Source organism: Phyllobates terribilis, unplaced genomic scaffold, assembly GCF_046119375.1.
Source record: "Phyllobates terribilis strain yellow unplaced genomic scaffold, ASM4611937v1 Scaffold_4__5_contigs__length_816908805, whole genome shotgun sequence".
Classification (NCBI taxonomy): domain Eukaryota; kingdom Metazoa; phylum Chordata; class Amphibia; order Anura; family Dendrobatidae; genus Phyllobates; species Phyllobates terribilis.
In genome coordinates, this window is record NW_027362764.1 from 692,212,225 (window position 1) to 692,238,835 (window position 26,611).

Below are 26,611 nucleotides of genomic sequence, written 5' to 3' on the forward strand. Positions count from 1 at the left end.
CTCTGCCTACGGCCACACCACCCTGAACACGCCCGATCTTGTCTGATCTTGGAAGCTAAGCAGGGTCAGGCCTGGTTAGTACTTGGATGGGAGACCGCCTGGGAATACCAGGTGCTGTAGGCTTTTGCTTTTTCTTACTTCCACCAGCAGGGGTCACTCTCCTCTATGCCTTTTTTCCATTCCTTTTTTCACAAGCGCACACATGCTCCTTTCTTCTTTTCATTTGCTTTCTCTCTTGCGCTATTTAATCCTTGCAAAATACCAGCATCCTTCTCATCACCGTGGGCCTCCAGCATTGTTGCTTATTTACTTTTAATACTAGGCTTCTTTTCACCAGGACCAGCGACTCCCGCATGACTGGAGGCAACCACCGCTGACCTGGAGGCAACCACCGGTAACCTGGAGGCCAGTTTACAGCACAACCCAAGCAAAACACCTTTGCAGGCCACACGACCCCCCCGAAGAGCAGCTCAAATTCACTCGCAACCATCTCACCCTCTTCCTTCATTCACTCCTGGGCGTTTCGCTCCACCCCAAGTTGCGGGTCCAGCTTGCTCTTTCTGTCACATCCCCGCGATGAACGGTTTAGCCTGCAGGAGACCCTGCGCCGAGCCATTTTTAAACACATCTGATGCGGCAGGTGTTTCATTGCTCAACAAACAACACCTATAGGGACGGCACAGCCTATGCATCGGTCCTTCGGAGACCGCCCCAGAACGGCCAGAGTTCTCGTCCCCACGCGAGCCTGAGGAAGGCTGGCCGGGCGATGGGCCAAGCAGCGTCTACTGGCCATACCACCTTGGATACGTCCGATCTCGGAAGCAAAGCAGAGATGGGTTCGGAAATACTTGGTTGGGACACCTCCTGAGAACACCAGGTATTGTAGACAATTTTGATGACGTTTTGCCATCTTGCCCAGCTCGGCTAGCATTGAGTGGCGCCTTGCTGGACACCGACCTTACGTAAAGTAGAGGCTGGAAGTCCCAAGCCTCCCAAGCCCCCCAAGACCTCTAAGATAAGGACGCAACCGCGCCGCCTCTACCAGGCCTCACACCGAGCTCCTTGCCACGGCTAGGAGTGCTTATTGACCCCGCAGCCGGCCGTATGCAAATGATGGCGTTAAAAGCATCTCGCGCTGTGAAGGGGCCAGGCTTTCAGCAGCTGCCCAGGGGATGGTTTTAGAGGGCGACCGCCTAACGAGGGCCAGCAGAAGTAACGTCTTCTTCAACAAAGAAGCTTGTGTAACTAACCCAATCAGACAGCTGCCCAGGAGCTAACCTCAGTGCTAGGAAGGAGCGGGAGGGAATTGAGGGGGTGGTTCCTGCTAAGGCCCTGAAATAATAATAAGACAGGCAGGAGAGTCTGACGCATGGTGGCGGAAAAGCTGCAGGTGCAAATAGGGAATGTGGTCTCGTGCGAGCAACTTGTGCATGCTCGCTGTGTGTGAGTGTGCGCTTCCTAGGTACGGCGCGCTGCAGACAGTCAAAAGGGTTGCTCCCTTTCATTAAAAGTTAATCCCCGGCTGCAGGCTATTAGAAAGCAACTAACCGCTCTCTACTCACCCTACCCAGGTCTACCGGTGAGTCTCGCCGCTGCTCCCGGCCTGTGGCATTGGCCGCGACGCTGACGTTCCGTCGACAGCGCGGCAGCCGATCAGTGAGCTCAGCGGCTCTGAGCGGGGCGTTCTGTCTACAAGACCTTTTTAAGGAGAAAGCAAAAAAGTGAAGAGAAAGGAAAGCACAAAAGCACCTTGTCTTACTAAGCACTGGAAAGGGCAGCCGGCAACCGGATGTCAAAGTGGAAAAGCAGCAAGTGAGAGGCTTGTCTCTGCCTACGGCCACACCACCCTGAACATACCCGATCTCGTCTGATCTTGGAAGCTAAGCAGGGTTGGGCCTGGTTAGTACTTGGATGGGAGACCGCCTGGGAATACCAGGTGCTGTAGGCTTTTGCTTTTTCTTACTTCCACCAGCAGGGGTCATTCTCCTCTATGCCTTTTTTCCATTCCTTTTTTCACAAGCGCACACATGCTCCTTTCTTCTTTTCATTTGCTTTCTCTCTTGCGCTATTTAATCCTTGCAAAATACCAGCATCCTTCTCATCACCGTGGGCCTCCAGCATTGTTGCTTATTTACTTTTAATACTAGGCTTCTTTTCACCAGGACCAGCGACTCCCGCATGACTGGAGGCAACCACCGCTGACCTGGAGGCAACCACCGGTAACCTGGAGGCCAGTTTACAGCACAACCCAAGCAAAACACCTTTGCAGGCCACACGACCCCCCCGAAGAGCAGCTCAAATTCACTCGCAACCATCTCACCCTCTTCCTTCATTCACTCCTGGGCGTTTCGCTCCACCCCAAGTTGCGGGTCCAGCTTGCTCTTTCTGTCACATCCCCGCGATGAACGGTTTAGCCTGCAGGAGACCCTGCGCCGAGCCATTTTTAAACACATCTGATGCGGCAGGTGTTTCATTGCTCAACAAACAACACCTATAGGGACGGCACAGCCTATGCATCGGTCCTTCGGAGACCGCCCCAGAACGGCCAGAGTTCTCGTCCCCACGCGAGCCTGAGGAAGGCTGGCCGGGCGATGGGCCAAGCAGCGTCTACTGGCCATACCACCTTGGATACGTCCGATCTCGGAAGCAAAGCAGAGATGGGTTCGGAAATACTTGGTTGGGACACCTCCTGAGAACACCAGGTATTGTAGACAATTTTGATGACGTTTTGCCATCTTGCCCAGCTCGGCTAGCATTGAGTGGCGCCTTGCTGGACACCGACCTTACGTAAAGTAGAGGCTGGAAGTCCCAAGCATCCCAAGCCCCCCAAGACCTCTAAGATAAGGACGCAACCCCGCCGCCTCTACCAGGCCTCACACCGAGCTCCTTGCCACGGCTAGGAGTGCTTATTGACCCCGCAGCCGGCCGTATGCAAATGATGGCGTTAAAAGCATCTCGCGCTGTGAAGGGGCCAGGCTTTCAGCAGCTGCTCAGGGGATGGTTTTAGAGGGCGACCGCCTAACGAGGGCCAGCAGAAGTAACGTCTTCTTCTTCAAAGAAGCTTGTGTAACTAACCCAATCAGACAGCTGCCCAGGAGCTAACCTCAGTGCTAGGAAGGAGCGGGAGGGAATTGAGGGGATGGTTCCTGCTAAGGCCCTGAAATAATAATAAGACAGGCAGGAGAGTCTGACGCATGGTGGCGGAAAAGCTGCAGGTGCAAATAGGGAATGTGGTCTCATGCGAGCAACTTGTGCATGCTCGCTGTGTGTGAGTGTGCGCTTCCTAGGTACGGCGCGCTGCAGACAGTCAAAAGGGTTGCTCCCTTTCATTAAAAGTTAATCCCCGGCTGCAGGCTATTAGAAAGCAACTAACCGCGCTCTACTCACCCTACCCAGGTCTACCGGTGAGTCTCGCCGCTGCTCCCGGCCTGTGGCATTGGCCGCGACGCTGACGTTCCGTCGACAGCGCGGCAGCCGATCAGTGAGCTCAGCGGCTGTGAGCGGGGCGTTCTGTCTACAAGACCTTTTTAAGGAGCCAGCAAAAAAGTGAAGAGAAAGGAAAGCACAAAAGCACCTTGTCTTACTAAGCACTGGAAAGGGCAGCCGGCAACCGGACGTCAAAGTGGAAAAGCAGCAAGTGAGAGGTCTGTCTCTGCCTACGGCCACACCACCCTGAACACGCCCGATCTTGTCTGATCTCGGAAGCCAAGCAGGGTCAGGCCTGGTTAGTACTTGGATGGGAGACCGCCTGGGAATACCAGGTGCTGTAGGCTTTTGCTTTTTCTTACTTCCACCAGCAGGGGTCACTCTCCTCTATGTCTTTTTTCCATTCATTTTTTCACAAGCGCACACATGCTCCTTTCTTCTTTTCATTTGCTTTCTCTCTTGCGCTATTTAATCCTTGCAAAATACCAGCATCCTTCTCATCACCGTGGGCCTCCAGCATTGTTGCTTATTTACTTTTAATACTAGGCTTCTTTTCACCAGGACCAGCGACTCCCGCATGACTGGAGGCAACCACCGCTGACCTGGAGGCAACCACCGGTAACCTGGAGGCCAGTTTACAGCACAACCCAAGCAAAACACCTTTGCAGGCCACACGACCCCCCCGAAGAGCAGCTCAAATTCACTCGCAACCATCTCACCCTCTTCCTTCATTCACTCCTGGGCGTTTCGCTCCACCCCAAGTTGCGGGTCCAGCTTGCTCTTTCTGTCACATCCCCGCGATGAACGGTTTAGCTTGCAGGAGACCCTGCGCCGAGCCATTTTTAAACACATCTGATGCAGCAGGTGTTTCATTGCTCAACAAACAACACCTATAGGGACAGCACAGCCTATGCATCGGTCCTTCGGAGACCGCCCCAGAACGGCCAGAGTTCTCGTCCCCACGCGAGCCTGAGGAAGGCTGGCCGGGCGATGGGCCAAGCAGCGTCTACTGGCCATACCACCTTGGATACGTCCGATCTCAGAAGCAAAGCAGAGATGGGTTCGGAAATACTTGGTTGGGACACCTCCTGAGAACACCAGGTATTGTAGACAATTTTGATGACGTTTTGCCATCTTGCCCAGCTCGGCTAGCATTGAGTGGCGCCTTGCTGGACACCGACCTTACGTAAAGTAGAGGCTGGAAGTCCCAAGCCTCCCAAGCCCCCCAAGACCTCTAAGATAAGGACGCAACCCCGCCGCCTCTACCAGGCCTCACACCGAGCTCCTTGCCACGGCTAGGAGTGCTTATTGACCCCGCAGCCGGCCGTATGCAAATGATGGCGTTAAAAGCATCTCGCGCTGTGAAGGGGCCAGGCTTTCAGCAGCTGCCCAGGGGATGGTTTTAGAGGGCGACCGCCTAACGAGGGCCAGCAGAAGTAACGTCTTCTTCTTCAAAGAAGCTTGTGTAACTAACCCAATCAGACAGCTGCCCAGGAGCTAACCTCAGTGCTAGGAAGGAGCGGGAGGGAATTGAGGGGGTGGTTCCTGCTAAGGCCCTGAAATAATAATAAGAGAGGCAGGAGAGTCTGACGCATGGTGGCGGAAAAGCTGCAGGTGCAAATAGGGAATGTGGTCTCGTGCGAGCAACTTGTGCATGCTCGCTGTGTGTGAGTGTGCGCTTCCTAGGTACGGCGCGCTGCAGACAGTCAAAAGGGTTGCTCCCTTTCATTAAAAGTTAATCCCCGGCTGCAGGCTATTAGAAAGCAACTAACCGCGCTCTACTCACCCTACCCAGGTCTACCGGTGAGTCTCGCCGCTGCTCCCGGCCTGTGGCATTGGCCGCGACGCTGACGTTCCGTCGACAGCGCGGCAGCCGATCAGTGAGCTCAGCGGCTGTGAGCGGGGCGTTCTGTCTACAAGACCTTTTTAAGGAGCCAGCAAAAAAGTGAAGAGAAAGGAAAGCACAAAAGCACCTTGTCTTACTAAGCACTGGAAAGGGCAGCCGGCAACCGGATGTCAAAGTGGAAAAGCAGCAAGTGAGAAGCTTGTCTCTGCCTACGGCCACACCACCCTGAACACGCCCAATCTCATCTGATCTCGGAAACTAAGCAGTGTTGGGCCTGGTTAGTACTTGGATGGGAGACCTCCTGGGAATACCAGGTGCTGTAGGCTTTTGCTTTTTCTTACTTCCACCAGCAGGGGTCACTCTCCTCTATGCCTTTTTTCATTCCTTTTTTCACAAGCGCACACATGCTCCTTTCTTCTTTTCATTTGCTTTCTCTCTTGCGCTATTTAATCCTTGCAAAATACCAGCATCCTTCTCATCACCGTGGGCCTCCAGCATTGTTGCTTATTTACTTTTAATACTAGGCTTCTTTTCACCAGGACCAGCGACTCCCGCATGACTGGAGGCAACCACCGCTGACCTGGAGGCAACCACCGGTAACCTGGAGGCCAGTTTACAGCACAACCCAAGCAAAACACCTTTGCAGGCCACACGACCCCCCCGAAGAGCAGCTCAAATTCACTCGCAACCATCTCACCCTCTTCCTTCATTCACTCCTGGGCGTTTCGCTCCACCCCAAGTTGCGGGTCCAGCTTGCTCTTTCTGTCACATCCCCGCGATGAACGGTTTAGCCTGCAGGAGACCCTGCGCCGAGCCATTTTTAAACACATCTGATGCGGCAGGTGTTTCATTGCTCAACAAACAACACCTATAGGGACGGCACAGCCTATGCATCGGTCCTTCGGAGACCGCCGGAGAACGGCCAGAGTTCTCGTCCCCACGCGAGCCTGAGGAAGGCTGGCCGGGCGATGGGCCAAGCAGCGTCTACTGGCCATACCACCTTGGATACGTCCGATCTCGGAAGCAAAGCAGAGATGGGTTCGGAAATACTTGGTTGGGACACCTCCTGAGAACACCAGGTATTGTAGACAATTTTGATGACGTTTTGCCATCTTGCCCAGCTCGGCTAGCATTGAGTGGCGCCTTGCTGGACACCGACCTTACGTAAAGTAGAGGCTGGAAGTCCCAAGCCTCCCAAGCCCGCCAAGACCTCTAAGATAAGGACGCAACCCCGCCGCCTCTACCAGGCCTCACACCGAGCTCCTTGCCACGGCTAGGAGTGCTTATTGACCCCGCAGCCGGCCGTATGCAAATGATGGCGTTAAAAGCATCTCGCGCTGTGAAGGGGCCAGGCTTTCAGCAGCTGCCCAGGGGATGGTTTTAGAGGGCGACCGCCTAACGAGGGCCAGCAGAAGTAACGTCTTCTTCTTCAAAGAAGCTTGTGTAACTAACCCAATCAGACAGCTGCCCAGGAGCTAACCTCAGTGCTAGGAAGGAGCGGGAGGGAATTGAGGGGGTGGTTCCTGCTAAGGTCCTGAAATAATAATAAGACAGGCAGGAGAGTCTGACGCATGGTGGCGGAAAAGCTGCAGGTGCAAATAGGGAATGTGGTCTCGTGCGAGCAACTTGTGCATGCTCGCTGTGTGTGAGTGTGCGCTTCCTAGGTACGGCGCGCTGCAGACAGTCAAAAGGGTTGCTCCCTTTCATTAAAAGTTATTCCCCGGATGCAGGCTATTAGAAAGCAACTAACCGCGCTCTACTCACCCTACCCAGGTCTACCGGTGAGTCTCGCCGCTGCTCCCGGCCTGTGGCATTGGCCGCGACGCTGACGTTCCGTCGACAGCGCGGCAGCCGATCAGTGAGCTCAGTGGCTCTGAGCGGGGCGTTCTGTCTACAAGACCTTTTTAAGGAGCCAGCAAAAAAGTGAAGAGAAAGGAAAGCACAAAAGCACCTTGTCTCACTAAGCACTGGAAAGGGCAGCCGGCAGCCGGACGTCAAAGTAGAAAAGCAGCAAGTGAGAGGCTTCTCTCTGCCTATGGCCACACCACCCTGAACACACCCGATCTCGTCTGATCTCAGAATCTAAGCAGGGTTGGGCCTGCTTAGTACTTGGATGGGAGACCGCCTGGGAATACCAGGTGCTGTAGGCTTTTGCTTTTTCTTACTTCCACAAGCCGGGGTCACTCTCCTCTATGCCTTTTTTCCATTCCTTTTTTCACAAGCGCACACATGCTCCTTTCTTCTTTTCATTTGCTTTCTCTCTTGCGCTATTTAATCCTTGCAAAATACCAGCATCCTTCTCATCACCGTGGGCCTCCAGCATTGTTGCTTATTTACTTTTAATACTAGGCTTCTTTTCACCAGGACCAGCGACTCCCGCATGACTGGAGGCAACCACCGCTGACCTGGAGGCAACCACCGGTAACCTGGAGGCCAGTTTACAGCACAACCCAAGCAAAACACCTTTGCAGGCCACACGACCCCCCCGAAGAGCAGCTCAAATTCACTCGCAACCATCTCACCCTCTTCCTTCATTCACTCCTGGGCGTTTCACTCCACCCCAAGTTGCGGGTCCAGCTTGCTCTTTCTGTCACATCCCCGCGATGAACGGTTTAGCCTGCAGGAGACCCTGCCCTGAGCCATTTTTAAACACATCTGATGCGGCAGGTATTTCATTGCTCAACAAACAACACCTATAGGGACGGCACAGCCTATGCATCAGTCCTTCGGAGACCGCCCCAGAACGGCCAGAGTTCTCGTCCCCACGCGAGCCTGAGGAAGGCTGGCCAGGCGATGGGCCAAGCAGCGTCTACTGGCCATACCACCTTGGATACGTCTGATCTCGGAAGCAAAGCAGAGATGGGTTCGGAAATACTTGGTTGGGACACCTCCTGAGAACACCAGGTATTGTAGACAATTTTGATGACGTTTTGCCATCTTGCCCAGCTCGGCTAGCATTGAGTGGCGCCTTGCTGGACACCGACCTTACGTAAAGTAGAGGCTGGAAGTCCCAAGCCTCCCAAGCCCCCCAAGACCTCTAAGATAAGGACGCAACCCCGCCGCCTCTACCAGGCCTCACACCGAGCTCCTTGCCACGGCTAGGAGTGCTTATTGACCCCGCAGCCGGCCGTATGCAAATGATGGCGTTAAAAGCATCTCGCGCTGTGAAGGGGCCAGGCTTTCAGCAGCTGCCCAGGGGATGGTTTTAGAGGGCGACCGCCTAACGAGGGCCAGCAGAAGTAACGTGTTCTTCTTCAAAGAAGCTTGTGTGACTAACCCAATCAGACAGCTGCCCAGGAGCTAACCTCAGTGCTAGGAAGGAGCGGGAGGGAATTGAGGGGGTGGTTCCTGCTAAGGCCCTGAAATAATAATAAGACAGGCAGGAGAGTCTGACGCATGGTGGCGGAAAAGCTGCAGGTGCAAATAGGGAATGTGGTCTCGTGCGAGCAACTTGTGCATGCTCGCTGTGTGTGAGTGTGCGCTTCCTAGGTACGGCGCGCTGCAGACAGTCAAAAGGGTTGCTCCCTTTCATTAAAAGTTAATCCCCGGCTGCAGGCTATTAGAAAGCAACTAACCGCGCTCTACTCACCCTACCCAGGTCTACCGGTGAGTCTCGCCGCTGCTCCCGGCCTGTGGCATTGGCCGCGACGCTGACGTTCCGTCGACAGCGCGGCAGCCGATCAGTGAGCTCAGCGGCTGTGAGCGGGGCGTTCTGTCTACAAGACCTTTTTAAGGAGCCAGCAAAAAAGTGAAGAGAAAGGAAATCACAAAAGCACCTTGTCTTACTAAGCACTGGAAAGGGCAGCCGGCAACCGGACGTCAAAGTGGAAAAGCAGCAAGTGAGAGGCCTGCCGCTGCCTACGGCCACACCACCCTGAACACGCCCTATCTCGTCTGATCTCAGAAGCTAAGCAGGGTCAGGCCTGGTTAGTACTTGGATGGGAGACCGTCTGGGAATACCAGGTGCTGTAGGCTTCTGCTTTTTCTTACTTTCACAAACAGGGGTCACTCTCCTCTATGCCTTTTTTCCATTCCTTTTTTCACAAGCGCACACATGCTCCTTTCTTCTTTTCATTTGCTTTCTCTCTTGCGCTATTTAATCCTTGCAAAATACCAGCATCCTTCTCATCACCGTGGGCCTCCAGCATTGTTGCTTATTTACTTTTAATACTAGGCTTCTTTTCACCAGGACCAGCGACTCCCGCATGACTGGAGGCAACCACCGCTGACCTGGAGGCAACCACCGGTAACCTGGAGGCCAGTTTACAGCACAACCCAAGCAAAACACCTTTGCAGGACACACGACCCCATCGAAGAGCAGCTCAAATTCACTCGCAACCATCTCACCCTCTTCCTTCATTCACTCCTGGGAGTTTCGCTCCACCCCAAGTTGCGGGTCCAGCTTGCTGTTTCTGTCACATCCCCGTGATGAACGATTTAGCCTGCAGGAGACCCTGCGCCGAGCCATTTTTAAACACATCTGATGCGGCAGGTGTTTCATTGCTCAACAAACAACACCTATAGGGACGGCACAGCCTATGCATCGGTCCTTCGGAGACCGCCCCAGAACGGCCAGAGTTCTCGTCCCCACGCGAGCCTGAGGAAGGCTGGCCGGGCGATGGGCCAAGCAGCGTCTACTGGCCATACCACCTTGGATACGTCCGATCTCGGAAGCAAAGCAGAGATGGGTTCGGAAATACTTGGTTGGGACACCTCCTGAGAACACCAGGTATTGTAGACAATTTTGATGACGTTTTGCCATCTTGCCCAGCTCGGCTAGCATTGAGTGGCGCCTTGCTGGACACCGACCTTACGTAAAGTAGAGGCTGGAAGTCCCAAGCCTCCCAAGCCCCCCAAGACCTCTAAGATAAGGACGCAACCCTGCCGCCTCTACCAGGCCTCACACCGAGCTCCTTGCCACGGCTAGGAGTGCTTATTGACCCCGCAGCCGGCCGTATGCAAATGATGGCGTTAAAAGCATCTCGCGCTGTGAAGGGGCCAGGCTTTCAGCAGCTGCCCAGGGGATGGTTTTAGAGGGCGACCGCCTAACGAGGGCCAGCAGAAGTAACGTCTTCTTCTTCAAAGAAGCTTGTGTAACTAACTCAATCAGACAGCTGCCCAGGAGCTAACCTCAGTGCTAGGAAGGAGCGGGAGGGAATTGAGGGGGTGGTTCCTGCTAAGGCCCTGAAATAATAATAAGACAGGCAGGAGAGTCTGACGCATGGTGGCGGAAAAGCTGCAGGTGCAAATAGGGAATGTGGTCTCGTGCGAGCAACTTGTGCATGCTCGCTGTGTGTGAGTGTGCGCTTCCTAGGTACGGCGCGCTGCAGACAGTCAAAAGGGTTGCTCCCTTTCATTAAAAGATAATCCCCGGCTGCAGGCTATTAGAAAGCAACTAACCGCGCTCTACTCACCCTACCCAGGTCTACCGGTGAGTCTCGCCGCTGCTCCCGGCCTGTGGCATTGGCTGCGACGCTGACGTTCCGTCGACAGCGCGGCAGCCGATCAGTGAGCTCAGCGGCTGTGAGCGGGGCGTTCTGTCTACACGACCTTTTTAAGGAGCCAGCAAAAAAGTGAAGAGAAAGGAAAGCACAAAAGCACCTGGTCTCACTAAGCACTGGAAAGGGCAGCCGGCAACCGGACGTCAAAGTGGAAAAGCAGCAAGTGAGAGGCCTGGCTCTGCCTATGGCCACACCACCCTGAACACGCCCGATCTCGTCTGATCTTGGAAGCTAAGCAGGGTCAGGCCTGGTTAGTACTTGGATGGGAGACTGCCTGGGAATACCAGGTGCTGTAGGCTTTTGCTTTTTTTTACTTCCACCAGCAGGGGTCACTCTCCTCTATGCCTTTTTTCCATTCCTTTTTTCACAAGCGCACACATGCTCCTTTCTTCTTTTCATTTGCTTTCTCTCTTGCGCTATTTAGCCTTGCAAAATATCAGCATCCTTCTCATCACCGTGGGCCTCCAGCATTGTTGCTTATTCACTTTTAATACTAGGCTTCTTTTCACCAGGACCAGCGACTCCCGCATGACTGAAGGCAACCACCGCTGACCTGGAGGCAACCACCGGTAACCTGGAGGCCAGTTTACAGCACAACCCAAGCAAAACACCTTTGCAGGCCACACGACCCCCCCGAAGAGCAGCTCAAATTCACTCGCAACCATCTCACCCTCTTCCTTCATTCACTCCTGGGCGTTTCGCTCCACCCCAAGTTGCGGGTCCAGCTTGCTCTTTCTGTCACATCCCCGCGATGAACGGTTTAGCCTGCAGGAGACCCTGCGCCGAGCCATTTTTAAACACATCTGATGCGGCAGGTGTTTCATTGCTCAACAAACAAAACCTATAGGGACGGCACAGCCTATGCATCGGTCCTTCGGAGACCGCCCCAGAACGGCCAGAGTTCTCGTCCCCACGCGAGCCTGAGGAAGGCTGGCCGGGCGATGGGCCAAGCAGCGTCTACTGGCCATACCACCTTGGATACGTCCGATCTCGGAAGCAAAGCAGAGATGGGTTCGGAAATACTTGGTTGGGACACCTCCTGAGAACACCAGGTATTGTAGACAATTTTGATGACGTTTTGCCATCTTGCCCAGCTCGGCTAGCATTGAGTGGCGCCTTGCTGGACACCGACCTTACGTAAAGTAGAGGCTGGAAGTCCCAAGCCTCCCAAGCCCCCCAAGACCTCTAAGATAAGGACGCAACCCCGCCGCCTCTACCAGGCCTCACACCGAGCTCCTTGCCACGGCTAGGAGTGCTTATTGACCCCGCAGCCGGCCGTATGCAAATGATGGCGCTAAAAGCATCTCGCGCTGTGAAGGGGCCAGGCTTTCAGCAGCTGCCCAGGGGATGGTTTTAGAGAGCGACCGCCTAACGAGGGCCAGCAGAAGTAACGTCTTCTTCTTCAAAGAAGCTTGTGTAACTAACCCAATCAGACAGCTGCCCAGGAGCTAACCTCAGTGCTAGGAAGGAGCGGGAGGGAATTGAGGGGGTGGTTCCTGCTAAGGCCCTGAAATAATAATAAGAGAGGCAGGAGAGTCTGACGCATGGTGGCGGAAAAGCTGCAGGTGCAAATAGGGAATGTGGTCTCGTGCGAGCAACTTGTGCATGCTCGCTGTGTGTGAGTGTGCGCTTCCTAGGTACGGCGCGCTGCAGACAGTCAAAAGGGTTGCTCCCTTTCATTAAAAGTTAATCCCCGGCTGCAGGCTATTAGAAAGCAACTAACCGCGCTCTACTCACCCTACCCAGGTCTACCGGTGAGTCTCGCCGCTGCTCCCGGCCTGTGGCATTGGCCGCGACGCTGACGTTCCGTCGACAGCGCGGCAGCCGATCAGTGAGCTCAGCGGCTCTGAGCGGGGCATTCTGTCTACAAGACTTTTTTAAGGAGCCAGCAAAAAAGTGAAGAGAAAGGAAAGCACAAAAGCACCTTGTCTTACTAAGCACTGGAAAGGGCAGCCGGCAACCGGACGTCACAGTAGAAAAGCAGCAAGTGAGAGGCCTGTCTCTGCCTACGGCCACACCACCCTGAACACGCCCGATCTTGTCTGATCTCAGAAGCTAAGCAGGGTTGGGCCTGGTTAGTACTTGGATGGGAGACTGCCTGGGAATACCAGGTGCTGTAGGCTTTTGCTTTTTCTTACTTCCACAAGCAGGGGTCACTCTCCTCTATGCCTTTTTTCCATTCCTTTTTTCACAAGCACACACATGCTCCTTTCTTCTTTTCATTTGCTTTCTCTCTTGCGCTATTTAATCCTTGCAAAATACCAGCATCCTTCTCATCACCGTGGGCCTCCAGCATTGTTGCTTATTTACTTTTAATACTAGGCTTCTTTTCACCAGGACCAGCGACTCCCGCATGACTGGAGGCAACCACCGCTGACCTGGAGGCAACCACCGGTAACCTGGAGGCCAGTTTACAGCACAACCCAAGCAAAACACCTTTGCAGGCCACACGACCCCCCTGAAGAGCAGCTCAAATTCACTCGCAACCATCTCACCCTCTTCCTTCATTCACTCCTGGGAGTTTCGCTCCACCCCAAATTGCGGGTCCAGCTTGCTCTTTCTGTCACATCCCTGCGATGAATGGTTTAGCCTGCAGGAGACCCTGCGCCGAGCCATTTTTAAACACATCTGATGCGGCAGGTGTTTCATTGCTCAACAAACAACACCTATAGGGACGGCACAGCCTATGCATCGGTCCTTCGGAGACCGCCCCAGAACGGCCAGAGTTCTCGTCCCCACGCGAGCCTGAGGAAGGCTGGCCGGGCGATGGGCCAAGCAGCGTCTACTGGCCATACCACCTTGGATACGTCCGATCTCGGAAGCAAAGCAGAGATGGGTTCGGAAATACTTGGTTGGGACACCTCCTGAGAACACCAGGTATTGATGACATTTTGCCATCTTGCCCAGCTCGGCTAGCATTGAGTGGCGCCTTGCTGGACACCGACCTTACGTAAAGTAGAGGCTGGAAGTCCCAAGCATCCCAAGACCCCCAAGACCTCTAAGATAAGGACGCAACCCCGCCGCCTCTACCAGGCCTCACACCGAGCTCCTTGCCACGGCTAGGAGTGCTTATTGACCCCGCAGCCGGCCGTATGCAAATGATGGCGTTAAAAGCATCTCGCGCTGTGAAGGGGCCAGGCTTTCAGCAGCTGCCCAGGGGATGGTTTTAGAGGGCGACCGCCTAACGAGGGCCAGCAGAAGTAACGTCTTCTTCTTCAAAGAAGCTTGTGTAACTAACCCAATCAGACAGCTGCCCAGGAGCTAACCTCAGTGCTAGGAAGGAGCGGGAGGGAATTGAGGGGGTGGTTCCTGCTAAGGCCCTGAAATAATAATAAGAGAGGCAGGAGAGTCTGACGCATGGTGGCGGAAAAGCTGCAGGTGCAAATAGGGAATGTGGTCTCGTGCGAGCAACTTGTGCATGCTCGCTGTGTGTGAGAGTGCGCTTCCTAGGTACGGCGCGCTGCAGACAGTCAAAAGGGTTGCTCCCTTTCATTAAAAGTTAATCCCCGGCTGCAGGCTATTAGAAAGCAACTAACCGCGCTCTACTCACCCTACCCAGGTCTACCGGTGAGTCTCGCCGCTGCTCCCGGCCTGTGGCATTGGCCTCGACGCTTACGTTCCGTCGACAGCGCGGCAGCCGATCAGTGAGCTCAGCGGCTCTGAGCGGGGCGTTCTGTCTACAAGACCTTTTTAAGGAGCCAGCAAAAAAGTGAAGAGAAAGGAAAGCACAAAAGCACCTTGTCTCACTAAGCACTGGAAAGGGCAGCCGGCAACCGAACGTCAAAGTAGAAAAGCAGCAAGTGAGAGGCCTGTCTCTGCTTATGGTCACACCACCCTAAACATGCCCAATCGTGTCTGATCTTGGAAGCTAAGCAGGGTCAGGCCTGGTTAGTACTTGGATGGGAGACTGCCTGGGAATACCAGGTGCTGTAGGCTTCTGCTTTTTCTTACTTCCACAAGCAGGGGTCACTCTCCTCTATGCCTTTTTTCCATTCCTTTTTTCACAAGCGCACACATGCTCCTTTCTTCTTTTCATTTGCTTTCTCTCTTGCGCTATTTAATCCTTGCAAAATACCAGCATCCTTCTCATCACCGTGGGCCTCCAGCATTGTTGCTTATTTACTTTTAATACTAGGCTTCTTTTCACCAGGACCAGCGACTCCCGGCTGACTGGAGGCAACCACCGCTGACCTGGAGGCAACCACCGGTAACCTGGAGGCCAGTTTACAGCAAAACACCTTTGGAGGCCACACGACCCCCCCGAAGAGCAGCTCAAATTCACTCGCAACCATCTCACCCTCTTCCTTCATTCACTCCTGGGCGTTTCGCTCCACCCCTAGTTGCGGGTCCAGCTTGCTCTTTCTGTCACATCCCCGCGATGAACGGTTTAGCCTGCAGGAGACCCTGCGCCGAGCCATTTTTAAACACATCTGATGCGGCAGGTGTTTCATTGCTCAACAAACAACACCTATAGGGACGGCACAGCCTATGCATCGGTCTTTCGGAGACCGCCCCACGCGAGCCTGAGGAAGGCTGGCCGGGCGATGGGCCAAGCAGCGTCTACTGGCCATACCACCTTGGATACGTCCGATCTCGGAAGCAAAGCAGAGATGGGTTCGGAAATACTTGGTTGGGACACCTCCTGAGAACACCAGGTATTGTAGACAATTTTGATGACGTTTTGCCATCTTGCCCAGCTCGGCTAGCATGGAGTGGCGCCTTGCTGGACACCGACCTTACGTAAAGTAGAGGCTGGAAGTCCCAAGCCTCCCAAGCCCCCCAAGACCTCTAAGATAAGGACGCAACCCCGCCGCCTCTACCAGGCCTCACACCGAGCTCCTTGCCACGGCTAGGAGTGCTTATTGACCCCGCAGCCGGCCGTATGCAAATGATGGCGTTAAAAGCATCTCGCGCTGTGAAGGGGCCAGGCTTTCAGCAGCTGCCCAGGGGATGGTTTTAGAGGGCGACCGCCTAACGAGGGCCAGCAGAAGTAACGTCTTCTTCTTCAAAGAAGCTTGTGTAACTAACCCAATCAGACAGCTGCCCAGGAGCTAACCTCAGTGCTAGGAAGGAGCGGGAGGGAATTGAGGGGGTGGTTCCTGCTAAGGCCCTGAAATAATAATAAGACAGGCAGGAGAGTCTGACGCATGGTGGCGGAAAAGCTGCAGGTGCAAATAGGGAATGTGGTCTCGTGCGAGCAACTTGTGCATGCTCGCTGTGTGTGAGTGTGCGCTTCCTAGGTACGGCGCGCTGCAGACAGTCAAAAGGGTTGCTCCCTTTCATTAAAAGTTAATCCCTGGCTGCAGGCTATTAGAAAGCAACTAACCGCGCTCTACTCACCCTACCCAGGTCTACCGGTGAGTCTCGCCGCTGCTCCCGGCCTGTGGCATTGGCCGCGACGCTGACGTTCCGTCGACAGCGCGGCAGCCGATCAGTGAGCTCAGCGGCTCTGAGCGGGGCGTTCTGTCTACAAGACCTTTTTAAGGAGCCAGCAAAAAAGTGAAGAGAAAGGAAAGCACAAAAGCACCTTGTCTCACTAAGCACTGGAAAGGGCAGCTGGCAACCGGACGTCAAAGTAGAAAAGCAGCAAGTGAGAGGCCTGTCTCTGCCTACGGCTACACCACCCTGAACACACCCGATCTCGTCTCATCTTGGAATCTAAGCAGGGTTGGGCCTGGTTACTACTTGGATGGGAGACTGCCTGGGAATACCAGGTGCTGTAGGCTTTTGCTTTTTCTTACTTCCACAAGCAGGGGTCACTCTCCTCTATGCCTTTTTTCCATTCCTTTTTTCACAAGCGCACACATGCTCCTTTCTTCTTTTCATTTGCTTTCTCTCTTGCGCTTTTTAATCCTTGCAAAATACCAGCATCCTTCTCATCACCGTGGGCCTCCAGCATTGTTGCTTATTTACTTTTAATACTAGGCTTCTTTTCACCAGGACCAGCGACTCCCGCATGACTGGAGGCAACCACCGCTGACCTGGAGGCAACCACTGGTAACCCGGAGGCCAGTTTACAGCACAACCCAAGCTAAACACCTTTGCAGGCCACACGACCCCCCCGAAGAGCAGCTCAAATTCACTCGCAACCATCTCACCCTCTTCCTTCATTCACTCCTGGGCGTTTCGCTCCACCCCAAGTTGTGGGTCCAGCTTGCTCTTTCTGTCACATCCCCGCGATGAACGGTTTAGCCTGCAGGAGACCCTGCGCCGAGCCATTTTTAAACACATCTGATGCGGCAGGTGTTTCATTGCTCAACAAACAACACCTATAGGGACGGCACAGCCTATGCATCGGTCCTTCGGAGACCGCCCCAGAACGGCCAGAGTTCTCGTCCCCACGCGAGCCTGAGGAAGGCTGGCCGGTCGATGGGCCAAGCAGCGTCTACTGGCCATACCACCTTGGATACGTCCGATCTCGGAAGCAAAGCAGAGATGGGTTCAGAAATACTTGGTTGGGACACCTCCTGAGAACACCAGGTATTGTAGACAATTTTGATGACGTTTTGCCATCTTGCGCAGCTCGGCTAGCATGGAGTGGCGCCTTGCTGGACACCGACCTTACGTAAAGTAGAGGATGGAAGTCCCAAGCCCCCCAAGACCTCTAAGATAAGGACGCAACCCCGCCGCCTCTACCAGGCCTCACACCGAGCTCCTTGCCACGGCTAGGAGTGCTTATTGACCCCGCAGCCGGCCGTATGCAAATGATGGCGTTAAAAGCATCTCGCGCTGTGAAGGGGCCAGGCTTTCAGCAGCTGCCCAGGGGATGGTTTTAGAGGGCGACCGCCTAACGAGGGCCAGCAGAAGTAACGTCTTCTTCTTCAAAGAAGCTTGTGTAACTAACCCAATCAGACAGCTGCCCAGGAGCTAATGACGCGCCCCCTGGGCCAGTGTTGTTTGGGGAATACCCTGAGCCGGATCAGATGGGGGTTGTAGTCTCCGAGTGGCGGTGACCCGGTCCGTGCCCAGGGTGTCAAGCTCAGTGTGTGGCAGTCCTTATGATGTTACTAGATGTTCTTTTATGTCGACTACGCCACCCGTTGAATTGCGGTCAGTACGGCCGCCGCTGCAGCAGGGTCCGCTGAGGCTGATGGTGTTTGTGCAGCTTCGGTAGTATAACCCCCAACGGGAGGGGTATGGCCTCAGGGGGTCAGGTGCAGAGGATGGTGGTTGTGGAAGTGCAGTGAAGATGGTAATGAGAGTCAGAGTCGGGTTGTGCAGTTCAGGGTTTTTACTTACTGTGGTTTTTGTACCGGTCACTCCGGCCTTGAGTGACCACCCGAGCCGTGCTGCGTCCACCAGGTCCTGGACTCGGCCAACCCCCAAGTAGTTCTGGAGCGTGGTTCTGAGCTCCCTTTCTGTCCTGTCCTCTTCTCTGGCCTTCCCCACCAGGGATCCACCTATGTCCGGCTCCCTCGGGCCTCTTGGTGGTAAACCCTTGTCTCTGGGTTCCCTGACCCTATTCCTGGTCTGCCTTCCGGGTGGATTTAGTGGGTGGTCGTGGCAGATCCTGCCCACGACCTCCGGTCTCTGGCTAAGGTGTGCTGTAGCCTCTGCCAGCTTGGGATCCGGTACCCTGTTGCCAACTCTTCACCCTTGGATTTAGTTTGGGCTCTCAGAGTTCCTTCTTTCTCCCCCTCTGGGTCTTTCTTTCTCCTCTCTCTTGGCCTGGGGCTGCTCTGCTCTTCTGCTTTCTTCCTCTACTCACTCCACAAAAGACTGACAGACTGACCCTCACTCTGCAAAAAGACCCTGTCCTAAGATGGTGCCCACCTTATATACTCCCTCTATGTGTGAGCTCAGGTGACCAGCACCCAATGAGCTCCTAACTTTACCCAGACTGCTCCCCCTATCTGCCCCTACACTACTGGGATGTTCCACCCCCCCTCCCACTCCAGCCAAGGACAGACTCGGTCGTACCTGCACATTTCTAAGTGGGAGTACCGTTGGTCTGCCCTCCGGAAATGGGATGTGTGTAGTGCATGCAGCCTACTGAGCTCAGCTCCACACTCCATCCTTACCCGGGAGTGGAATATCACACCTCTGGCTTGAGGTGCAATACCCCTGTAGCAGCCGAATCCTCAGGGTGCTACATTCCCCCCTGGTAAATCACAGCACGTCCTCGGGCTGTAAGAAAACAAAACACCAAAACATACAATTTTTGCATAAACAACATAATAAAACATCATATAAAACTTTTCATAAAAACTTTTCATTAGAAACATTCTTGTCTTCTGGTACCTCCGGTCACGGTGCAACTTGTGACCGGGTATAGTGCAACAGTTTCTTTAAGAAAATGGTTTTCCTATAAAACCAGTAGGGGGCGCTTTAGGAAGCGCAACTATATACAATAGGGAAGGTGGCCGCTCTCAGTCCTCGGCCAGGTTATGGATAGGGGACACACGGGTTAACAGTTCAATTCGCTGGTCCCAACGGGGACTATAATAGCAGCAACAGTTTTTGGTACCCTTACGGGTAACTATATACAGTCTCTTCACTACCGTACTCAACGACGGCGTCCTCCTGCTCTTTCTTTGTGGACAGTTTCAGTTTCAGACCCGTCCGGGTCCTCTTGCTCCTCCTCACACCGCAGCTCCTCCTCCGTCAGGCGATGCACATGGAGGGCGTAGGGTCCTTTGGCACACTTGTGCCGGGTGAAGGTGACCTCGTCCCCTAAATACAGGTCACGACCTCTGTGTCCCTCCGGTAGGTGGGACTCAACGTCTCTCCTGGTCACGAAGACGTCGCCTGGGGTGCGGTGATCCCTGATGAAACCCCACCCATGCTGCAGATTGAACTTTATCACAGTCCCGATGGTACGGGGACCATGCGCTGCACGGGGGTTTCTCCTGGTCCGGCTCTTCTGCTCCGCGCTCCTTATTTGGGCTTGCTGTTCCCGGACCCGCCTCTCTCTCCGCTCCCTCTCAAAGACCTCGAGCTGCTGGCGGCAGCACTCTGCACGCTCCGCTGCGGCTGCCCGAGTCTCCTGAGTGAACCCCATGAGGTCTTCTCCGGTGGGATCCCACTCAAACTGGGTCTCTTCTAGCGGGGGCGAGATCCTCTTTATGGGCTTTGGAGCCGGGATCAGGGGTTCGCACATGGCCCTTGCTTTTTGCAGCTCCAGCTGGATGTATTCCTGGGGCCATACGAAGGGCTGCCCATCCGGGCACGTATGTTGGGCGAACAGGTCTTCACCCAGGTGCGGCACTCTTGTTTTTATGGGCGCAGTGGTGGTAGCGGCGCCCGGGTTAACCAGGCCTTGCGACCAGGCCTGGGGCACCTTGAAAGTAAAGGGCACCGTAAGAACGGCGGCGCCCTGTGTTACTTGGCCCTGCGACCAGGCCGGGGGCTCCGCGGAGGTAGGGGGCGCTGTTGGTATTGCGTCGCCCGGGGGTACTAGGCCTTGCGACCAGGCCGATGGTACTTCCTGCTTGACCACGCTCGGGGTCGAGGCGTGTGACGTCACAGGGGTCGCGGCTTCCGTTTGAGGCCTAGTCTGCGGCGGTGACGTTGCAGCGACGGGCACCGCAGGGGGTACTTCGGGCTCTGCGACGGGGAGCTGGGGCAGGCACGCGGTTTCCCGGCTCGGGGTAGTGACGTCCCCTTTACCTGCCTCCATTCGTTCGGCTCCCTTCTCGGCGCCGTCTCCGGCCTTCAGTCCTCCTGCGCCATCCTCAGAGGCGGTCTGTCTCCTCGTCTCGGGTGGCGTGCTCCGCTGACGAGTCTCGGTCTGCTGGGCCATCTCTCGGCTCCACTCCGCCAACGTCTCTCGTTGCACCCGGGCCAACCTCTGTGCGAGGCCCTCCAGCGCAGTCTGTGCACACTCCCGATCTCGGGGGAGCTGTGCTAGAATCTCCAGCAGGCTTTCTGGAGTGGCGACCGGCAACAGGCTCCTGACCACTGGGTCGGTGCTGCCTGGAGTGGCGGCCCGCATCAGGCTCCTGACCACTGGGTCGGTGCTGCCTGGCTCTCCCTCCATCTCCGGGTGTGCTTTCTCTGGACTCTTCTCCAGGCTTCTCGTCTCCGGGTGCGCTCTCTCTGGACTGCTCCAGGCGGCACCCATCTTCGTTCTTTTCTTTTGTCTCCGCCCACATTGAAGGTGGTCCCGGGGCAACTTTGTGATTGTCAGTTCCAGGGGCAGTTCTCTCACGCTGATGGACATATCAATCATCACAGTCTCTGCTGGTGGGGGCGGTTTCCACTTTTGGCGCCATTCTTCGACCTGGCCCACGATGGGAGGTGGCCTTTTGCCACCCTCTGGCACGCCCATAATGGCGTCCGCTCCCCCAAGGCGGGAAATCTTCGGAAATGGCGGGAATCGTCTCCCAGTGGCGGGAAACTCCATGGATGGCGGGAAAAAGCTGCAAATGGCGGACAACCGGCGGGAAACGACCTGTGATGGGGCCCGTTGGCGGGGACCCTCCGGAACCGGCAGGAGACTTCTTTTTGAGGTAACGGTGAACTTTTCTTCAGGCACGCAGTACCCGGTTGTCGCGGGCACGTTATCCTGCCGACTACGCCAAAGTTGATGCGCCCCCTGGGCCAGTGTTGTTTGGGGAATACCCGGAGCCGGATCAGATGGGGGTTGTAGTCTCCGAGTGGCGGTGACCCGGTCCGTGCCCAGGGTGTCAAGCTCAGTGTGTGGCAGTCCTTATGATGTTACTAGATGTTCTTTTATGTCGACTACGCCACCCGTTGAATTGCGGTCAGTACGGCCGCCGCTGCAGCAGGGTCCGCTGAGGCTGATGGTGTTTGTGCAGCTTCGGTAGTATAACCCCCAACGGGAGGGGTATGGCCTCAGGGGGTCAGGTGCAGAGGATGGTGGTTGTGGAAGTGCAGTGAAGATGGTAATGAGAGTCAGAGTCGGGTTGTGCAGTTCAGGGTTTTTACTTACTGCTGTTTTTGTACCGGTCACTCCGGCCTTGAGTGACCACCCGAGCCGTGCTGCGTCCACCAGGTCCTGGACTCGACCAACCCCCAAGTAGTTCCGGAGCGTGGTTCTGAGCTCCCTTTCTGTCCTGTCCTCTTCTCTGGCCTTCCCCACCAGGGATCCACCTATGTCCGGCTCCCTCGGGCCTCTTGGTGGTAAACCCTTGTCTCTGGGTTCCCTGACCCTATTCCTGGTCTGCCTTCCGGGTGGATTTAGTGGGTGGTCGTGGCAGATCCTGCCCACGACCTCCGGTCTCTGGCTAAGGTGTGCTGTAGCCTCTGCCAGCTTGGGATCCGGTACCCTGTTGCCAACTCTTCACCCTTGGATTTAGTTTGGGCTCTCAGAGTTCCTTCTTTCTCCCCCTCTGGGTCTTTCTTTCTCCTCTCTCTTGGCCTGGGGCTGCTCTGCTCTTCTGCTTTCTTCCTCTACTCACTCCACAAAAGACTGACAGACTGACCCTCACTCTGCAAAAAGACCCTGTCCTAAGATGGTGCCCACCTTATATACTCCCTCTATGTGTGAGCTCAGGTGACCAGCACCCAATGAGCTCCTAACTTTACCCAGACTGCTCCCCCTATCTGCCCCTACACTACTGGGATGTTCCACCCCCCCTCCCACTCCAGCCAAGGACAGACTCGGTCGTACCTGCACATTTCTAAGTGGGAGTACCGTTGGTCTGCCCTCCGGAAATGGGATGTGTGTAGTGCATGCAGCCTACTGAGCTCAGCTCCACACTCCATCCTTACCCGGGAGTGGAATATCACACCTCTGGCTTGAGGTGCAATACCCCTGTAGCAGCCGAATCCTCAGGGTGCTACACTAACCTCAGTGCTAGGAAGGAGCGGGAGGGAATTGAGGGGGTGGTTCCTGCTAAGGCCCTGAAATAATAATAAGACAGGCAGGAGAGTCTGACGCATGGTGGCGGAAAAGCTGCAGGTGCAAATAGGGAATGTGGTCTCGTGCGAGCAACTTGTGCATGCTCGCTGTGTGTGAGTGTGCGCTTCCTAGGTACGGCGCGCTGCAGACAGTCAAAAGGGTTGCTCCCTTTCATTAAAAGTTAATCCCCGGCTGCAGGCTATTAGAAAGCAACTAACCGCGCTCTACTCACCCTACCCAGGTCTACCGGTGAGTCTCGCCGCTGCTCCCGGCCTGTGGCATTGGCCGCGACGCTGACATTCCGTCGACAGCGCGGCAGCAGATCAGTGAGCTCAGCGTCTCTGAGCGGGGCGTTCTGTCTACAAGACCTTTTTAAGGAGCCAGCAAAAAACTGAAGAGAAAGGAAAGCACAAAAGCACCTTATCTTACTAAGCACTGGAAAGGGCAGCCGGCAACCGGACGTCAAAGTGGAAAAGCAGCAAGTGAGAGGCCTGTCTCTGCCTATTGCCACACCACCCTGAACACGCCCAATCTTGTCTGATCTTGGAAGCTAAGCAGGGTTGGGCCTGGTTAGTACTTGGATGGGAGACCGCCTGAGAAAAGCAGGTGCTGTAGGCTTTTGCTTTTTCTTACTTCCACCAGCAGGGGTCACTCTCCTCTATGCCTTTTTTCCATTCCTTTTTTCACAAGCGCACACATGCTCCTTTCTTCTTTTCATTTGCTTTCTCTCTTGCGCTATTTAATCCTTGCAAAATACCAGCATCCTTCTCATCACCGTGGGCCTCCAGCATTGTTGCTTATTTACTTTTAATACTAGGCTTCTTTTCACCAGGACCAGCGACTCCCGCATGACTGGAGGAAACCACCGCTGACCTGGAGGCCAGTTTACAGCACAACCCAAGCAAAACACCTTTGCAGGCCACACGACCCCCCCCGAAGAGCAGCTCAAATTCACTCGCAACCATCTCACCCTCTTCCTTCATTCACTCCTGGGCGTTTCGCTCCACCCCAAGTTGTGGGTCCAGCTTGCTCTTTCTGTCACATCCCCGCGATGAACGGTTTAGCCTGCAGGAGACCCTGCGCCGAGCCATTTTTAAACACATCTGATGCGGCAGGTGTTTCATTGCTCAACAAACAACACCTATAGGAACGGCACAGCCTATGCATCGGTCCTTCGGAGACCGCCCCAGAACGGCCAGAGTTCTCGTCCCCACGCGAGCCTGAGGAAGGCTGGCCGGTCGATGGGCCAAGCAGCGTCTACTGGCCATACCACCTTGGATACGTCCGATCTCGGAAGCAAAGCAGAGATGGGTTTGGAAATACTTGGTTGGGACACCTCCTGAGAACACCAGGTATTGTAGACAATTTTGATGACGTTTTGCCATCTTGCGCAGCTCGGCTAGCATGGAGTGGCGCCTTGCTGGACACCGACCTTACGTAAAGTAGAGGGTGGAAGTCCCAAGCCGTCCAAGCCCCCCAAGACCTCTAAGATAAGGACGCAACCCCGCCGCCTCTACCAGGCCTCACACCGAGCTCCTTGCCACGGCTAGGAGTGCTTATTGACCCCGCAGCCGGCCGTATGCAAATGATGGCGTTAAAAGCATCTCGCGCTGTGAAGGGGCCAGGCTTTCAGCAGCTGCCCAGGGGATGGTTTTAGAGGGCGACCGCCTAACGAGGGCCAGCAGAAGTAACGTCTTCTTCTTCAAAGAAGCTTGTGTAACTAACCCAATCAGACAGCTGCCCAGGAGCTAACCTCAGTGCTAGGAAGGAGCGGGAGGGAATTGAGGGGGTGGTTCCTGCTAAGGCCCTGAAATAATAATAAGACAGGCAGGAGAGTCTGACGCATGGTGGTGGAAAAGCTGCAGGTGCAAATAGGGAATGTGGTCTCGTGCGAGCAACTTGTGCATGCTCGCTGTGTGTGAGTGTGCGCTTCCTAGGTACGGCGCGCTGCAGACAGTCAAAAGGGTTGCTCCCTTTCATTAAAAGTTAATCCCCGGCTGCAGGCTATTAGAAAGCAACTAACCGCGCTCTACTCACCCTACCCAGGTCTACCGGTGAGTCTCGCCGCTGCTCCCGGCCTGTGGCATTGGCCGCGACGCTGACGTTCTGTCGACAGCGCGGCAGCCGATCAGTGAGCTCAGCGTCTCTGAGCGGGGCGTTCTGTCTACAAGACCTTTTTAAGGAGCCAGCAAAAAACTGAAGAGAAAGGAAAGCACAAAAGCACCTTATCTTACTAAGCACTGGAAAGGGCAGCCGGCAACCGGACGTCAAAGTGGAAAAGCAGCAAGTGAGAGGCCTGTCTCTGCCTACTGCCACACCACCCTGAACACGCCCAATCTTGTCTGATCTCGGAAGCTAAGCAGGGTTGGGCCTGGTTAGTACTTGGATGGGAGACCGCCTGGGAATACCAGGTGCTGTAGGCTTTTGCTTTTTCTTACTTCCACCAGCAGGGGTCACTCTCCTCTATGCCTTTTTTCCATTCCTTTTTTCACAAGCGCACACATGCTCCTTTCTTCTTTTCATTTGCTTTCTCTCTTGCGCTATTTAATCCTTGCAAAATACCAGCATCCTTCTCATCACCGTGGACCTCCAGCATTGTTGCTTATTTACTTTTAATACTAGGCTTCTTTTCACCAGGACCAGCGACTCCCGCATGACTGGAGGAAACCACCGCTGACCTGGAGGCCAGTTTACAGCACAACCCAAGCAAAACACCTTTGCAGGCCACATGACCCCCCCGAAGAGCAGCTCAAATTCACTCGCAACCATCTCACCCTCTTCCTTCATTCACTCCTGGGCGTTTCGCTCCACCCCAAGTTGTGGGTCCAGCTTGCTCTTTCTGTCACATCCCCGCGATGAACGGTTTAGCCTGTAGGAGACCCTGCGCCGAGCCATTTTTAAACACATCTGATGCGGCAGGTGTTTCGTTGCTCAACAAACAACACCTATAGGGACGGCACAGCCTATGCATCGGTACTTCGGAGACCGCCCCAGAACGGCCAGAGTTCTCGTCCCCACGCGAGCCTGAGGAAGGCTGGCCGGTCGATGGGCCAAGCAGCGTCTACTGGCCATACCACCTTGGATACGTCCGATCTCGGAAGCAAAGCAGAGATGGGTTTGGAAATACTTGGTTGGGACACCTCCTGAGAACACCAGGTATTGTAGACAATTTTGATGACGTTTTGCCATCTTGCGCAGCTCGGCTAGCATGGAGTGGCGCCTTGCTGGTGAGAGGATGATAGGAGTTATACTTCACCCAAGACTACGATGTAAGACACAGATGAAGTTATTCTTCCCTTATCTGGACATTTGGACTGACGCCCAGAAATTAGATTGTAACTTGTTTTTAGCTGTCTCAGCAACCTTCTACTGTTATCACTTTTCTGTTTATGAAACTTTCTTATCAACATTCCACTGTTATGAATCATCACTTCACTGCTTGTGAAACAAAGGCATTTTACTGCGCATGTGTGACAAAAAAACTAAGATTATTAGTATAAATAAAGGGACAGCACCTATAGAGGCTGACGCGCTCAGGGGCTTCCCAGTACTTGATTATACACTACGTGTCTGTGTATTTCTTGTTACGGGGATACCCCGACTCCAACAAGGACCCTCCATGGCTGAATGATCCTAACAATTCCTGGCGCCCGAAACAGGGACCCGAGGTCTGCGTATTCCTTCAAGTTCATCGACCGGCACGAGTAACCGCTGAGATTGGGACATCGGAACAGCAGATGACAATCCTGGCCAGGTAAGAGACACTGTTAGTTCTCTTACATCTGCTCTGTGATAGTCCATAAATTTCATGCATATCTTGTGTTGGGATTGAGGAACTAGTAGAGAAGGATACCTATAGCTCGGGTCATTCATGTATATACTGTAGGATCTGCCGAAGGAGAGGTCAGAGAAGGTTATGAAACGGATGGTATGAAAGAGATGTGGATGTCGGGAATAGCCTCATAAGCCGCACTAAGGTAGATGACATAAGTATTACGGAGATTGCCTAACTGAGTCATAAGGTTGTGTCCT

At 54.5% G+C, this 26,611-nt stretch overlaps 10 non-coding genes and 2 pseudogenes across 10 annotated transcripts; all 12 read left to right on the forward strand.

Moving 5' to 3' along the window:
* Nucleotides 1–4: 4 nt before the first annotated feature.
* On the forward strand, nt 5–123 carry LOC141266653 (5S ribosomal RNA). Its single transcript, XR_012320683.1, has one exon. It is a non-coding gene; the product is annotated as a 5S ribosomal RNA (ribosomal RNA).
* A 1,706-nt stretch (nt 124–1,829) lies between these two features.
* Nucleotides 1,830–1,948, forward strand: LOC141267709 (5S ribosomal RNA). Its single transcript, XR_012321331.1, has one exon. It is a non-coding gene; the product is annotated as a 5S ribosomal RNA (ribosomal RNA).
* Nucleotides 1,949–3,654: 1,706 nt separating this feature from the next.
* Nucleotides 3,655–3,773, forward strand: LOC141266532 (5S ribosomal RNA). Its single transcript, XR_012320567.1, has one exon. It is a non-coding gene; the product is annotated as a 5S ribosomal RNA (ribosomal RNA).
* Nucleotides 3,774–5,479: 1,706 nt separating this feature from the next.
* LOC141266566 (5S ribosomal RNA) lies at nt 5,480–5,598 on the forward strand. The gene has a single exon (XR_012320599.1). It is a non-coding gene; the product is annotated as a 5S ribosomal RNA (ribosomal RNA).
* A 1,705-nt stretch (nt 5,599–7,303) lies between these two features.
* LOC141266688 (5S ribosomal RNA) lies at nt 7,304–7,422 on the forward strand. Its single transcript, XR_012320716.1, has one exon. It is a non-coding gene; the product is annotated as a 5S ribosomal RNA (ribosomal RNA).
* Nucleotides 7,423–9,128: 1,706 nt separating this feature from the next.
* LOC141267223 (5S ribosomal RNA) lies at nt 9,129–9,247 on the forward strand. The gene has a single exon (XR_012321234.1). It is a non-coding gene; the product is annotated as a 5S ribosomal RNA (ribosomal RNA).
* A 1,706-nt stretch (nt 9,248–10,953) lies between these two features.
* LOC141266731 (5S ribosomal RNA) lies at nt 10,954–11,072 on the forward strand. The gene has a single exon (XR_012320758.1). It is a non-coding gene; the product is annotated as a 5S ribosomal RNA (ribosomal RNA).
* Nucleotides 11,073–12,777: 1,705 nt separating this feature from the next.
* LOC141266494 (5S ribosomal RNA) lies at nt 12,778–12,896 on the forward strand. Its single transcript, XR_012320530.1, has one exon. It is a non-coding gene; the product is annotated as a 5S ribosomal RNA (ribosomal RNA).
* Nucleotides 12,897–14,590: 1,694 nt separating this feature from the next.
* On the forward strand, nt 14,591–14,709 carry LOC141268738 (5S ribosomal RNA; annotated as a pseudogene).
* Nucleotides 14,710–16,380: 1,671 nt separating this feature from the next.
* Nucleotides 16,381–16,499, forward strand: LOC141268261 (5S ribosomal RNA; annotated as a pseudogene).
* Nucleotides 16,500–23,078: 6,579 nt separating this feature from the next.
* LOC141266985 (5S ribosomal RNA) lies at nt 23,079–23,197 on the forward strand. Its single transcript, XR_012321004.1, has one exon. It is a non-coding gene; the product is annotated as a 5S ribosomal RNA (ribosomal RNA).
* A 1,686-nt stretch (nt 23,198–24,883) lies between these two features.
* LOC141266630 (5S ribosomal RNA) lies at nt 24,884–25,002 on the forward strand. Its single transcript, XR_012320660.1, has one exon. It is a non-coding gene; the product is annotated as a 5S ribosomal RNA (ribosomal RNA).
* Nucleotides 25,003–26,611: the final 1,609 nt, after the last annotated feature.